Source organism: Patagioenas fasciata, chromosome 8 (genome assembly GCF_037038585.1).
Source record: "Patagioenas fasciata isolate bPatFas1 chromosome 8, bPatFas1.hap1, whole genome shotgun sequence".
In the NCBI taxonomy this organism is placed as follows: Eukaryota; Metazoa; Chordata; class Aves; order Columbiformes; family Columbidae; genus Patagioenas; species Patagioenas fasciata.
The window spans coordinates 9,541,874-9,557,089 of NC_092527.1; the positions used below are offsets into that span (position 1 = coordinate 9,541,874).

At 38.2% G+C, this 15,216-nt stretch overlaps 1 protein-coding gene across 8 annotated transcripts in view; it reads left to right on the forward strand.

The window, feature by feature from the left end:
- The window catches only part of CTNNA3 (catenin alpha 3), a 450,315-nt gene that overhangs the window by 350,834 nt on the left and 84,265 nt on the right, over positions 1 to 15,216 (forward strand). The window lies entirely within an intron of this gene.

Below are 15,216 nucleotides of genomic sequence, written 5' to 3' on the forward strand. Positions count from 1 at the left end.
ATTACCTTCATTTCAGCTGTGACTTTCTTGCACAAGGGCTCCAGTGCCTTAACCTCTCTAATGTTAAGGACCTTCATTTACAGTTCTGTAGTATACCTTTCACTTTCAGCTCTGTAACCTTTCGATTTGCTATTTTGAGTGTATTTCCCAGAGCCTCTGTAGCAATGTTTTGCCATTACTGTTGTCATAATGCTTTTCTCCTGATCTTGCACCTACAAACCCTGATACTGTTGTTATTTTGCATTCTTTTGGGATTTAGGATAAGCATGCTGTGCCTGTTGCATTTGTCCATGTTTAACTTTCTGTGTCTCAGATACCAGTTTAACAATTATTTCCTTTGCCATTCAGTATGCAAGGAATCCTTTTGTCCTGTTGTCGTTTAGAACAGTGTAGTGCATTGGAGATGACACCTGTCTTAGAGCAGTCAGTGTTTTTGTCTCTTTTATAAATTCTTTGTATTTCTTAACCTAGCAGCTTTGACTTTTTCTGATGCTTCCTGGAACCAGTTGGTCAGACATACTTTGTTGTTTGGTTTTTTTCTTATAAACCAAAATGTTTTGAATTTTTGGGGATTTACTGTTCTTGTAACCATTTGGGTTTGTAACATTTACATGTCAGAGCGTGATCTGCCTCCTGAACAGAACTTTGGACTGAGTAACTTTATTTCACAAATCATTAGTGTTTAAGAGTTTATTCTGTATTACATGATCTATGAGAACTTTAAGTCATCAGTATGAATCTGATCTCCTTAAGGACTTCCTTAGACCTGAAAAATTGCAGTAACTTGTTCTTCAGCTTTAGATCACTCTTGAGTTTTTCATAGCTATCACTTGTTATCGTTTTCTAACCTAAATGTACAAAAAGCACCTTCCACAGTTTTCATTTTTGCATGGAAGACTTTTTTAATGTTTTATACTAAAATTCATAATTATAATAACATGCTGTATCATAATTATGAAATTATATGTTCTCCCCCAATAAGATTTCCAACTATCTACAGCTAACCGTTCCAAAGTCTGCTCTGCTTAAGATTTTCATAGTGTCCTACCAGGTTTTCTCTTTGGCAAACATGCCCTAAGCTTTTCCTGGTTTCCTCCTTAGTAGTGATGAACTGTTAGACTTGAAAATGATGCAATGGTTCTTGATGGGGGGAGCATATGAATAATTCAGTAGGATTTATGTATGGATATGTATTTATGTATGGTTTATAAATCTGTTAACATAGTGAAACTGAGTCTTACTGAAATCAGAAATGATATACTTTTGGTCAGTTTGTACACATTAGATCTCAGTAAGTCTCTCAGCACTGCCATTCATGGCAGTATTTGGAGAAGCGGTATTGAATGCATTTTATGCCAAATAAATATTTCTGTAAATAGGGCTTCTCCTTAGTTTCTGGGGCCCAGACTCTGTTTTCTGTCAGAATCCCACCACTGCCATCACTGTACAAGGTCATCTCTGAAGCCAGTTCGGTCATTGTGGGCTTTGTGTGACTCAGAGTTCATGAGAACACCAGACCCAGTGCTATTAAACAACTGCAGCTAGAACAGTTTTGGAATAATTCACTAGATAGCACACAAAGTGTAAGTAATACATCCATCAATTTTAGAGCATTTGTCATGGAGTTTCATGCAGGAATATAGAACTGTCATTCATGCTCCTTTATGACTGCTGTCAGGAATTAAAAATTAAAAGGCAGAGAGCTTCAGTTAGCTGTTTAGAAGGTGTGTGCCTTGGGCATTGTACAAAAAATGCATTAAAGAATCCTTACCCCTTCCAAAGCAAAGCAAAGCAGCTGCCATTCTTCCCTCGTGGAATACTCAGAGCCTCACAGCTGGGTTAGGCAGGGAACAGTTTGGTGCTCCTTGTAATCAACAGAATTGTGTGCAAGAAGCCATAGATGTTTTAACAGCTTGTGTTTTCTGTGGTGGTGTGTTTTTTGTGGCAGTGGTTGTTGTGTGGTTGGTTGGTTGTTAGTTTTAGGTGTTTTTTGGTTTTGTTTATTTGTTTGTTTTTAATCTGGAGGAATTTTTTTTTTTTTTTTCCTGCCATGAATCTGCATGTTAGCATTTCTTGTATCAGACTATTAGTGTTTTCCCAGTAACCTTATTATTGGTGTTGATGGAGGCTCAAAATGATTTCCTGACGCTCATTCCTAGATTTTAAGTCAGAAGTGTTCAGTGATCTCTTCCAGAAGATGGCTACAAATAATAGACTCTCTTATTGTTTCTAGATTTCCTGGGCCTGTGTTTTTTTGTTAGAGTGTGTGTGTGTGCACGCACGCTGGGATAATATATGTGTGTGTGTGTGTGTGTGTTTATGCTTGTTTTTTAGGAAGGGGAGGCTAGATTTCAGGAAAAGCTCTGAAGCAGATCTCTGAGGAAGCATTCATGGTAAAATAAATAATATTCAGCGGTAGTATGCCAAACATTAAAGAAAGATGATATATTGATTATAGGAAGAATGGCAAAAGAGGGTGGGGGAAAATCTGAGAACATGTCTTTTGGAAACAGTAATGTACTTACTTTACAGTTTCCAAAATAGGCCTTGCTAAAATTGGAAATACTGGAAAAAGATTTGTGGAAAACTCAGGGCTCTGAGGATGGCCAGGGGCTGTGAAGAGGGGGACAGATGGAGGGGTTTGTTTAACCTGGGGAAGTCGCATAGAGACAGGTGGCGTGAGAAAGGGCAAGAGCCACAAATTGCAGCCTGAGAAGTTCAGGTAGGACATGGGGGTGTGGGGACACATTTATTAGAAGTGTAGTGCAACACTAGAACAGAGATGCAATGACATTTCCTGTCCCTGGAAGTTTTCGAGACTTAGCTAGACAAAACTATAACTGACCTGATGCAGTGTCTGTCTTTTAAGCAGGAGAGTGATCCAAAGGATATGCAAAGTCCTTTTCAAGCAGTGTGTTTATGACTTTTCCCTCGTGTTATATACCAAACCTCATTCATATAAGACTCATCTTTCCTGGGTAAACAAATGTTTTCACACGTGCATTCGTGCTCTGCAGTAGCAATCTCAAATTCCCCGAGAAGAGTTGCTTCTCTTTCTTAGAGGCTTGCTTGCTGTTAAAAATATGTAGCGTTAGCATTTGAGAAGGATTTTTGGTGTAGAAGGGTTGCAGGTACCTCATTCTGAATCTACGAATTTCTCCAGAATGCTAATGGAGATTTCTTATATGAAGTATTATGTGTTAAATGGAGATGAAGTATAGTGACATTGCAAACGGATGCAATCAGTCTGCATGATTTAGTCAAATACATTTCCAGATAGGCAGATAAACATTTAAAGCCTATTGGTATCTGTTTTTCCAACTGTTTGTTTGCTCTGTAGTGTGCTCTTTTAAAACTGTAGGTTTTTTTTTTTTTCTCCCTTGAGAGCTAATGGGAAGATTTTCAGCAGTGCTCCAGATTTCTCTAAATAACAACAATAATCTTGTATTTACTCAGTTTCTTTACTTGTCTTGCTTATATCTTGTTCTGTGAGACAAATAAGGCAAATAAGTACCTGTAGCTAAGAACACCTTCAGACATCATATCTTAATAAAAGCAATGCTGGGTTTATTCATATAGTTTTACTCAGTTTCTAATCATTGTGAGCTGATGTGCTTAGAATTGATAACTGATGTTCTTGAATCTTTATTAAAGCCTGCTATTTTGAGTCTTGCAGAAATGTTGTTCTTTTCTGCATTGCAGGTTGGGAGGAAGTATTCTTGTAGTCAGCCTTTGTAAACTCTAAACCACAAGTAAAGAACAACAAAACAGAATCTTCTGGAAGTCTTTCAGCCTTTCCATACTCTCTACATAGGAATTGAAAGCAGCAGGAAACGTAATTGACACTCACTCTCTTGTCTGTCAGCCGTCGGTTGCAGTTGGAGTTCACCCTGACTGTATGTGCTGATCAGTCAGTACCCATTAGAATTAATCATTCTCACTGTTTCTCTGGATTCTTGTACAGAACTTTCTTTAGGTAAAGAGCTTTTTTATGCTGATAATACTAGCATTAGCACTAATATCTGTAAATGTTGCTAATTTATTTAGTCATTAGTTGATTGAAAAGTTTCAGGTAAACACTGAAGAATATTCTTTTTTAATGTTATTGGCAGCTGTTTGGTTAATGCTGTCATGGGGCAAAATATGTTGCAGTGTGGTGACTTAAGGTATTTTAGGAAAAAATTCCTTTTTAAATGAAAAGGCAATTATAAAATAATTTAAAAGGGCAAAAAGACCATGAACAACACAACAAAAGGGCCACGCATGGAAACAAAATTTATCTTAAAGCCTAGAGAGAACCACTTGAGTTTTTGTCACCTTGGTCACAAACAAGCTAGTCAATGGTATTTCACTTTGTGCAACTAGCAGGCTTACTGGTTTCAAATTATTGCATACTATAATTGAACATACTTATTAAATATACCAACATTCTTTTATCACTTTTAATTTAAAACAATTTTAGTAATACCATGTTCTAGTAGTGAATGTTTGTGTGATCACTTATATGACCTAATTCCAAATCCACTGAAACCATTGGAATTATTGCCACAAACTCTGCTGATAATATCTTGACACCCCTATGTCTGAGTTGTTGTTAACTGAGTTTTACCATTGTGCGTTGTCGTATTGGACAGAAAGATGAGGCAGGGTTACAGTGCACAGCACGCTGGCCATTACAGCAAAGACCAGAGGCAAATTCACAGTGTTTGCACGAGGACATCTCTTCTGAATCATTTTGAGGCTAGCTATTAATGTTAAATTTGAGGTAGTAATTTTATGACGCTGTTCGGTAAAGTATCTTTTCTGCAGTTGACACTGTTTATTGGTATTTCACTGTAATTAAAAACTTGATTATTTTGGGTAGCGAGGTGTATTTTTCTTATGTTTACCTTTTAAATGTCAGCAATCTTCCATGTAATATAATTCTTCTTGACTAAATTATTTAATTCCAAGTTACTTTTGTAGTAGACATAGCACTGAAGAGTCGTGTGACCCTTTTCTCAAATACATTTTGCCAGAGGCAATTCAGTGTTTTAAGGCTTTGTTGTTTACTAACATATGTCAAAGTATCTGATTCTGCCTAAAAAGAAACAGTGTTCATTTCTGATGTTTCCCAGTGTGATATGCAAATTTTTTTTGTCTTTATGCCAAAGAAAGGTGGGAGTCTTGTGCAGGATTGTCCATTCTGGCAAATTCAATTACTTTCAGGTTTTGTACATTGATTGTGCACCCACTGGGAAGCAGATTACTAAAAACAGAATATTTCTAGTAATCCACTAAGGTAAATGGCTGCAAGTTTAGATTGTTGTCTACTGCTAATGTTTTGAAGACCAACTGATTGTCAGTATGGTTCTAATATTGGAAAACTTTGACCCAGTTACCTGTTCTGTGCTTCTGAAACTACACTGGTGCCTCCTGATGTAACATCACTGTAGTACATGAAAACCTCCCTGTAGCAAGTGTGTCATAACCACTGCGGCACCAGTCTGCTGCCTCTGCCATCACGGAAGGACTGGCTGGAGACAATGCAGAAGTTTGTATCTTAGCAACTGCTGGGCTCAGGGTTGTTTTTTCCTACCTCTCTACCTTATAGGATGGCTGGAGTTAGCTCAGATTTAGGCATTTTCTTTTCCTGACACTTCACTAAATCTGTCGCTCATCAGCCTCATGGAAGTTTTATTCTTGTTTTGTTTGTATCCTAAGTTTTGTAAAGATAGGACTTTGAAGTTTTATGTCACTTGGAATTTAAACACTATGGAAGTCTTCCCTGTGGCTCCGTAATTCTTGGCCTCAAGGTTTTGGGTAGGTTTTGGGTAGGTTGTGGGGGTTTGTTTGTTTGTTTGTTTTTCTAGTTGGTTGTCTTCTAATGAGTGATCTATTTTGGATGAGATTTGTGTTAAGATAACCAATCAATTAGACAAGAGAGCGGAACTGTATCTAAACTTTCAGTATCATGCTTATAATATTATGAACTATTGTTGTTTTGCCTTAGTATTAGGAACGGTACTGAAATAAATGGATTTTAGGTCCATAGTTCTGCAGCAGGAATAAGTACTTCATGAGCAGCAGATCTGTAGTATGTGCCCAGATTTCTTGAGATATGTGAATGGAACTGTTTCCTCAACGTGATTCAGATCTGGAAGGCTTTCTAAAAGCAAAATACAAGCTTTGCAAATGGAACTTTGCATGTAATTTGGAGCTTTTAATGAGACCAAATTTCCTCAGCTGTATGAACAGTGTTTGCATGTGCACTGTACGATGCTTTTTGATGAAACAGTGAAAAAGCCATTTCTCAAGATACAACTCAAGCACTGTTGGACCCCACATTCTCAGAAGCATGTTCTCTAGTACTGTTGGAGCGTGTTCTAGCCCCAGAACTTAGGTGTAGTCTTTTAATACCCCACAGGTTGTCTGCAAGCAGGCAAGATGCAAAGAGGAGAAAGAGCATCTCTTCTGACTTCTCTGAAGGCTCCTTTTCAGAACACTGTAGCCATAACTGTTAGTCTTCATTTCTGGTGCACCATTTGTTTTCTCCAGTTAGGGTGGTAAGTAGAGGGAGAAATTTGAAGAATGTTGTTACTGCAGTTCTTTCTCCATACCTGCAGATTCAATCTTCCTTTTGCTTGTGAGCATTCCCATGTTCATGGGAAACCCCTTCTCAGCACTTGGAAACCAATTCTTTCTGTCCCCAGAGGATGATTTCTTAATTTAATACCAGTTCAACTAGCTGTGCCTTGTGGCTGACTGTAACAATGAGAACATTCAATTTGGTTTGATTCTTTAAGTTTATCTTACAGGTGTGAAATCATCTAAGCTGCAGCTGGGATTTTACATAGAAATTTTACGTAGTCAAAGCAGCAGCTGATTTTATAGGGATGTTGCCAAAGGCAACAGATGTAGCAGTCTTGTTTTCTAGTTTCTGGCAGTGTTGAGCAGAGGTGTCTGCAGGGTGGTTCTTCCTGTTCACACACACCTGCCCATGTGTCTTTCTGAATTTTATCCTTCTAGCAAGAGATGGGCAGAAGGACTGTGGTTATTGCTCACATGTTCTGCCTGGTCTGGCCCTTTTTTCAGTAACTGAGAGTGTTGGAAGTAGTCTGGTCTTCTGTTATAGGTTTATCTTTGGTTCAGGAGCCCATTATGTTTGGTACTCAAGGCCGTATACATGCACTGCTTAATGCTTCCGCGTGGATAAATTCACTCTTGCCATGTTTGATAAAACACAGTCTCTACTCTGAAACATTTATAAAACCAACATGTTACTGTATTTGCCATTGCAAAAGAGACATTCTATGTGGTGTCTCAAAATGAATCATCATCATCAAAAAATAAGCTTTTTTAAAAGCAGCTTTTATGTTCCTGTATTTTGTTTTTATTGAATTGTATGATGTGTAGTGTGCCATGCAAATGAAAAAGAAAAGCATGTTTCATTTTTGTCCCTTAGATACAAGAACAAAATATCCCCCAAAACTATTGTAAAAACTGTAAAAAAAAAAAAAAAGGGGGGGGGCTAGATTATGAGAAATATTAAGAAGGATCATAGAAACAAGCGTACATTAGGGTACAAATGATTCCTTTGCAGATTTATGGCCTAGACTTGTTAAATGGATTTTCTGCAGAAAACATATAGTACTGAAGGATTGCATTGGCACTTTGACATTGCGAGTCAAACTGAAATAAGATGTGACATGTAATGGTGTGGACCACTGGTCAAATTACTGTAGAATTTAGTTCTAGTGTTTTACTAAAAACTTGCATGCCAGTCTGTGTGTATTACAAACTTAACTACCATCATATTCATTTTAGAAACAGAGGGTTCCTCTTGGAATAGTGAGGCAGGATTAGGTAATTTCTTCCTATTTTGTTGTTCTTATTTCTTTCTTTGGTGAGTTTTTTCTGAATCTAGGTGTCCTTTGCCCTGCTACAAAAGTTGAATCTGAAAAGTGTCTATTGTTGCATCCCAAAGAGAGTACAATAGGATGAGGAAGATGAGATAACATTGTGTCAGTCATTATTAAACTTGTTGTTGAGTCCATTGTGAGGGACTGTGCCATTTCCTTTTTCCTATTTGAGAGGCAGCTGTATTTGTTACTGTGTGTTACCTAAATTTGATTAACCTTAACTGGACTAAAACTTATCCTGAATTGCACTGCCTGGTTTAACTCAAGTGTCTGTCTGGAGACTGTTGCAGTCTTGAAGATGTTTAATTTCTCAATATGAATGGAAGGAGCCCAGTTTTGTTCGTTTGCTAGCTTTGTCCCTTTAAAAATGTTCACATTAGCTACAGTATTAATTTTAAACTCAATGACTCTTACTGTATCTGTTAGTAGAGGGATGTATTTTTGTCCATTGATCTGTGCTGAAGGCATTAAGGGGATGAAGGATAGCAACTACTTCTTATGCCTAGATAACTCTTACAGGTATGTGAATATGAAACTGTCTGTGAATAATAGTCTTCACCCCTGCTGATCTGTTGATGCACCATATGCTTAACTCCTCACGGCTCAGAGGAGATGCCTTTCGCTCTAAATTTCTTTCCTGTCACTTTCAGCTTTTAATCCACGGCAAGCTTTTTCCTCTTGCTCTGTGGCTTTTTTCCTCCCCCTTTCCATTTTCGTGTATCAGCCATTCCCCTTATACTAGCATTTTCAGAGCACTGTGGCAGATGAGAGACACCCACTTGTCACAGGCTGAGGCTTTCAGGCATTTTAGTGTTCAATCTGTCCAGGTGTTACCAGTGTGTCTTCAGTGAGGCTTCGTGTGCACGTGCTTTCCCCACACCTCCCCTTCAAGAGGGAGGGCAACAGACAGTGTTAAAATGCCAGGATCCGCTTCTTTTGGTTCTTTGTATGTTTTGTTTTGTGTTGTGTTTTTTGTTTGTTTGTTTGTTTCATTTTTAGATACAATGTTAGTGATCAAATTTTCAAGAATAGTAGTTTCCTTTAGCTATTTGCACTCTAGTTTTGCGATAAGGCAGAGCCTTTTAGCACAAAGTGATCTGTACAGTTCTGTACAGTTTTAGTAAGAGCATACAGAAACACTTCGTAGGTGAACATGCTCATTTCTGCAATGAAAACTACTTTGCTTTATAAAATCAAAAGTGTAATTCATGCATCTGTCATTCAGAAATGATCTTACAGCAGTTTTGTTTTTTACAAAGTCCCTTTCCCAGAATGAATTGCCATATATCCATTTGCTTTAGTGAATGTAACACTTTCTCACAGACATAACGTCTGACATTTGCATTATTTGAAGACCCATCTTGGTTTTCCCTGCTTACTGTCTCTGTATTTTTCAAAACTGTTTGTAAAAAACCAATTATAAATCAATAAAATCAATAATAATATCAATAAAATGTGTCTACATTTCACCAGATAAGTCAGTATGTTCGTGCAGCATAAGCTGTGTTTTGGGGAAGATGTGAGGATATAACTTTGCACTTAAAAATACAGTTAGTTTTCTGTGACATTTCACCAAGGAGAGTTCAGAGATACTTAGAGATATTTAGTGACAGATACTTAGTGTTTGTTCATTGAATTGATTGTTCTAACTAGCTTTCCTCAGTACTTTTGCATGCTTAAATTAAATTAAGCATCTTCCTTATCCTCCAAATGAAAGCAGTAACTTGCCACTTTTTAATTGGAAATGAAATCAGATGGTCCGTGTTAAACATCAGAGTGCTTTGTCTATCCTGACGAAATAAGCAAAAAATCAGTGAGAGCAGCCTGCCACCACACTGATATTTTAAGGGAATCAAGCGCTAGAAATGGGTTGAAGAGTCCTTAACACCCCTCCAGATTATCCTCCATTCTTGTGGACGTTAGCAGTATTTCCACTTATTTAGAACAAGTCTCATTTTTCCTTTTTTTGCAGTTGCAAGCAGTAAGACAGATTGTAATCTCTCTTTTTTTTTTGGTGCTCAGTAGGTATGAGAGTGTGTATGTGTGTACGTACAGCATTAATACAGTGAAATAGGAAGTTACAGAGATGGAGTTTAGAATGGTAGAGAAAGTATTATGATAATACTCCGGAAAATAAGCCAGCCTTTTAAGTCTCAAAAATAGTAATCTTATCAGAAAAAAAAGGCAAAAAAATCAATAATTTAGCAAATTTTTTTTTTGTTAATTTTAATCATTGTGTTTACAGACGCAGAGTAATGGTAACCAGTAATTCTTGGGATGTAACAGTATGTGGAATAAGCAGACTGTCAGCCTGTAGATAGTCTGAGCTTTCCTAAGTGAGGGTGTGAGGAAACCCCTGTCATGGCAATGTTAATGTATAAAACCATAGCCAAAACTGAGGTTGTATTGCACACAGAGTAAGAATATATTCCATGTTCCATGGTGTCTGTTTCGCAAATAGGTAGACCCTAAGACAGTGGTGAATTTATGGTATGTCGTGAATTTGGTCTTCTTTGCAGTACTTCTCTCCAGATCAGCCTTAATAAGATTATTTTGGTTCAAAAGTGGTGATTCTTTTTGAGTGCTCTTAAGTGACTTCAAAGATGTTCTAAATGACCTATTCAAAGATCAGTCTGTTTAAAGACTATTTTAGTCTTACCCCCAAATATCCTTTTATAAACTTTGTTAAGCATATTCTTATTATTTCACTATTCACAGGAATTATCATACTAAACAAGATTAACAGAGAACAGCATGTAATAATACTCATAGAAGTCTGACTGGTTTAGGGTTTTGCTAATTAACACCATTTTCTAGCTTAAGCAGTATATAGCATAATGCTTATTCACTAGAAACAGCTAAGTTTCACAGATGATGATGATTATTATTATTGTTAAACTGTTGAGATTTCCCTTCCCCACCTACATGACTAAAAACCTGTTCAGTTAGTCTTTCTTACCTATGATAAAGGAGCTGCCCTGTAGGAAGACCTCAGTTTCCTCTTAGTGGTTGGTGTGGCATGCCCTGTGTCCTGTTTGGTACATTTAAACAACCCAATTTGGGAGTATTTTGTTCAGCAGTGTTCAGAGATTGCGTGATGCGTTAGTCAGCTCCCAGCTCTTGCTGGCAGAGCTTTGGCCTTGGATATTAGAAAAAGCCAGTGAAGAAGAGCTTCATTAGAAATCTGTGGTAACAAATTCTAGTAATAGGAATGGGGACCACAATTCACAGTCAGTTTCAACAGCTCTAAATGCAGCTTTTACTGCCAGCAGTGGTGCCTGCCTGCCCTGTCTGCCTTCTCCTACCACCATCCTTGTGCCAGTACTAGCATGTCTACTCTCTGGCCTGGTAGCAAGTTGAATACTGAACCAGCAAAAAACCTAAGTGTTCAACTGCTTTGGTTCATTGAACTTTGTTATCATGTTGCTGTATGATCCCTGTTTTTGAAATGAGGACATACACGTGGAGGTTTGATGGTAGTCCACAACTGCACTGAAGTTAACCTGGAGCCTCTGTGTGCCCCATGAAATTCACTTATGAAAAGTAATAATGCTTTTTTATATCTATACAGACTTAGAGTGTCTACTAGTCTTAGTTTATGTGTATCACAAAACATGCTGTTTAGTGCAGATGCCTCTAAATTAAACACAGTGGTTTCAGTTAGACTGAAGAAGGTCATGCTGTTCTGTACTGCAGACTGAGTTCAGGAGGAGCGGATGTTTCGCAGCACATAAAGGCCCTGCAGTGGCAGGGAACTGATGAAATAAGACAGGCCCACATGGTCCACACTGTCTGCTAAGGAATGGAAAAAAAATTATCTGAAATTCTTTCCCAGTATGACCTAGGGGGAAATGTCTTCCTCATCTGAGATCTCATGGTCAGTCTGTCCTTGAGCATGGCAACAAAATGCGGTAGGTAGAAAGCTTTTAGAAAGGTAGATTATTGATATGATCTCAAAGTATCTTTCTGCTCTTTTGAATGCTGTGACCTGCCTCTAATACCTCATACAGGGAATTATATCTACACTCTCAAAAACAGAACCACCTCACTGTTTTTTTGTGCACATTCGTGAAGTGAGGGGAAGAAGATCCCTGTAAGTCACCGCTGAAGTCTTGACCCATGACGTTTAATTGCAGGCGCTGCCTTAATTCCCAGCTGCAGTGTTATGTGTGTTTGCAGGGGCGGTGGAGAGTGCTTGGGGAAGGGAAAGTCCAGAGGCTCAGAGATTCCAAAGTCACAAGCAGTTACCTGTTCCCATATCCATACCTGTCCAGTCGGGTATCTTACAGAGTGACAGTGACTTTGTATATATCTAAATTGTCTTGGTGGAATTAAAGAGCTTTTAGTATGCCATCTCTTTTTATGTACAACAAGTCTCTGCCTTGGCTACTTCATGTTGTATTACACTTGTGGTATGCAAAAACTTGAGCATGAAATATAAAATCCCACAAAGAAAACTTAAAAATCTTTATGCTCTAAATTGTAAGGTGGGGCAGCTGTGGGTGATTTAGAGATCTTTTCTTTATATGTTTGCCTGGGATTGAGACTGGCAGAGGAACGTGAGCTGACTGCTACGTGTGTTAGAAGTTCCAGAAATGTTAATCCCTTTTCCTGTGTATAACCTGCAAACTTGTTACCAAAAAAGGTCAATAAATAGGACTGGTTATATTTGAAGAAGTAGAACGGATATATTAAATGCTCACCGTCAGAAAGCTGTTCAACTCCTTTCATATATATGTATGTATGTATATGTACGTCACAGCAAGTCATCTGATACAGCGTTATAATTAAATGTCACCAGTTTAACATTGCATCGCGAAAATACGGGCTTGAAGTGTCTGTACCACAGCAAAATAAAAATTTGTATTATATTGACAACTAATGATAGGACAAGGGGTAATGGGTACAAACTGGAACACAGGAGGTTCCACTTAAATATGAGAAGAAACTTCTTCACAGTGAGGGTGACAGAGCCTGGCCCAGGCTGCCCAGGGAGGTTGTGGAGTCTCCTTCTCTGCAGACATTCAAACCCGCCTGGACACCTTCCTGTGGAACCTCAGCTGGGTGTTCCTGCTCCGGCGGGGGGATTGGACTGGATGAACTTTCCAGGTCCCTTCCAATCCCTAACATTCTGTGATTCTATATGGATTTCTAACAGTCATAAATGATTGGAGTTTCAAAAGACTCTTCATATTACTCAGTTCAGCCTTTTGCAGTGACTGCAGAATCATCTTTTCAGTAATTCTGTTATTATCTGTGGTTTTGAACACATCTGATGAAAATGTGTCTGTCATTAAACAGCTTATTCCATTCTAAATAGTGTGCCTTGCGTGGTATAACTCAAGCATCTGCTGGAATAAACCCTTGTATTTCAGATGGTATGCTTTGGTCAGCGCAGTTGCCTTAGCTTAGATGGTTTTTATTTGATTATTTATTTTATTAGTTCTTTGTATACCACTTTGGATTGAAATGACAGTAAGAATATGCATAAAACTTAGCAGTAAGATGGGTTTACTGGAATATACAGTGTTCTTGCGACCTGAAATTCTCACATACCACTTCAGGAAGTGCAAACTATTCTTTGGTCTCAAAGACTGAAATGAAATATAGAAGTACTGAATAAAGACTGTGCAGTTATTGACTAGATTTCTTATTTACTCCTCTAGTATTACCCAGCATTCAAGTGGTAGCTGTGTTTTTAATCTTTTCAATCATACTTTGCTTATGCCTCACTTTAGCTGAATTCCTGCAACTAGAATACTATTTAAATCCTCTGAAAGCAAACTGTTTATACCCGTCACACTGACTTTCATGCTAGGTGATCAAATTATGGGGGATAATAAAATACCTGAGATACACACCACTTGCCACAACTCTCTGCTTATGCTGCCACAGAACTCATCTGAACTTATTACTGAAAGATGAAGGACATCTGTAAAGCAAATCTTTCATTCCCATGAATAAATTCTAGATTAGTTCAGTCTAATGTAGTGTACTATGCCAGGATATAGTATTGAAAAGCATCCTAAGGAGGACAGAGTTCAAGCATTTATTCCTTTTACTATGTGACTTTCTTAGTGCTAAACAAAATTAGATCACTGAGAAGCAATAGCCTGTCCTGTAGAAGAAGGGACCTGCAGGCAGCAGCCACTGAAAATGCAGCTGGCACGCAGGGAATCAGGCTTTACAATATTGCAAGTAAAGGTATATGAAGTACAGTGAAGTGGGGATGTAGGAGGCTTTGGAAAAGACAAGGTGGTTTTGACTATACCAACGGACATCTTTAGTTCCTGGAAACTTGTTATATTCTCCTTTGCAGCTTTTTTACAGTGGATGGGAAGAGCTGGGCATTAAATGTTATGTAAAATGCATGAAGCGATTGTTTACATAATCACAGAATGGTTGGGGTTGGAAGGGGACCTCTGGGGATCATCTAATCCAATCCACCTGCTAAAGCAGGTTCACCTAGAGTAGATCACACAAGAATGTGTCCAAACGGGTCTGACTGTCTCCAGAGAAGGAGACTCCACAGCCTCTCTGAGCAGCCTGTTCCAGGGCTCTGGCACCCTCAAAGTAAAGAAGTTTCTCCTCATATTCAGATGGAGCCTCCTGAGCTTCAGTCTGTGCCTGTTGCCTCTCATCCTGTCAATGGACACCACTGAAAAGACTCTGGCCCCATCCTCTCGACACGTACCCTTGAGAATAGGGGTCAAGATACCTGTTTAATGTTAAAAATATATAAAATCATGTTCTGAAATATATGTTGGTGTTTAAAAAAAAAATCAAAAAACACTAAATAAATAGGTAAATAGGTACTTGCTCTCCCTAATTATTCCACTTCATTGCTAATGAAAAATGTACCTTGTCTTTTTCCCATACAATTTAAGAAATCTGTACTTCCCACTGACCTTTTCAGAAGGCAAGGTAGTTCAAGTGATAATCTGAAGAGGGGAAAAAGGGTTTTAAATATCAAATTTTTTAAATTAAATGGCATCTACTTGTTTCACACTTGTGGGGACATAGCTTACGGAAGAAAATGAACTTTCCCGCTACTGCTGAAATTTGTTATTTCTGAGAACTGACGCATGAAGTAACTGTTCTGCTCTCTAGAGAGAAGCAGCTGAGCTCAAAGACAGTTAAGTTACTGTAATTTAAGAGTGAATTCAAATGTCTCCAAAGGTCATGTGGGTTTCTCCATGTAACATTAGGGGTTAATGCATTATTGTGACATCTTTTCTAATATCTGAAGTATATGCTGGCAGGTTTTCTAATTCAGAAGTGTTGACTGCATAAAAATGTATCGGTATTGGTGGCG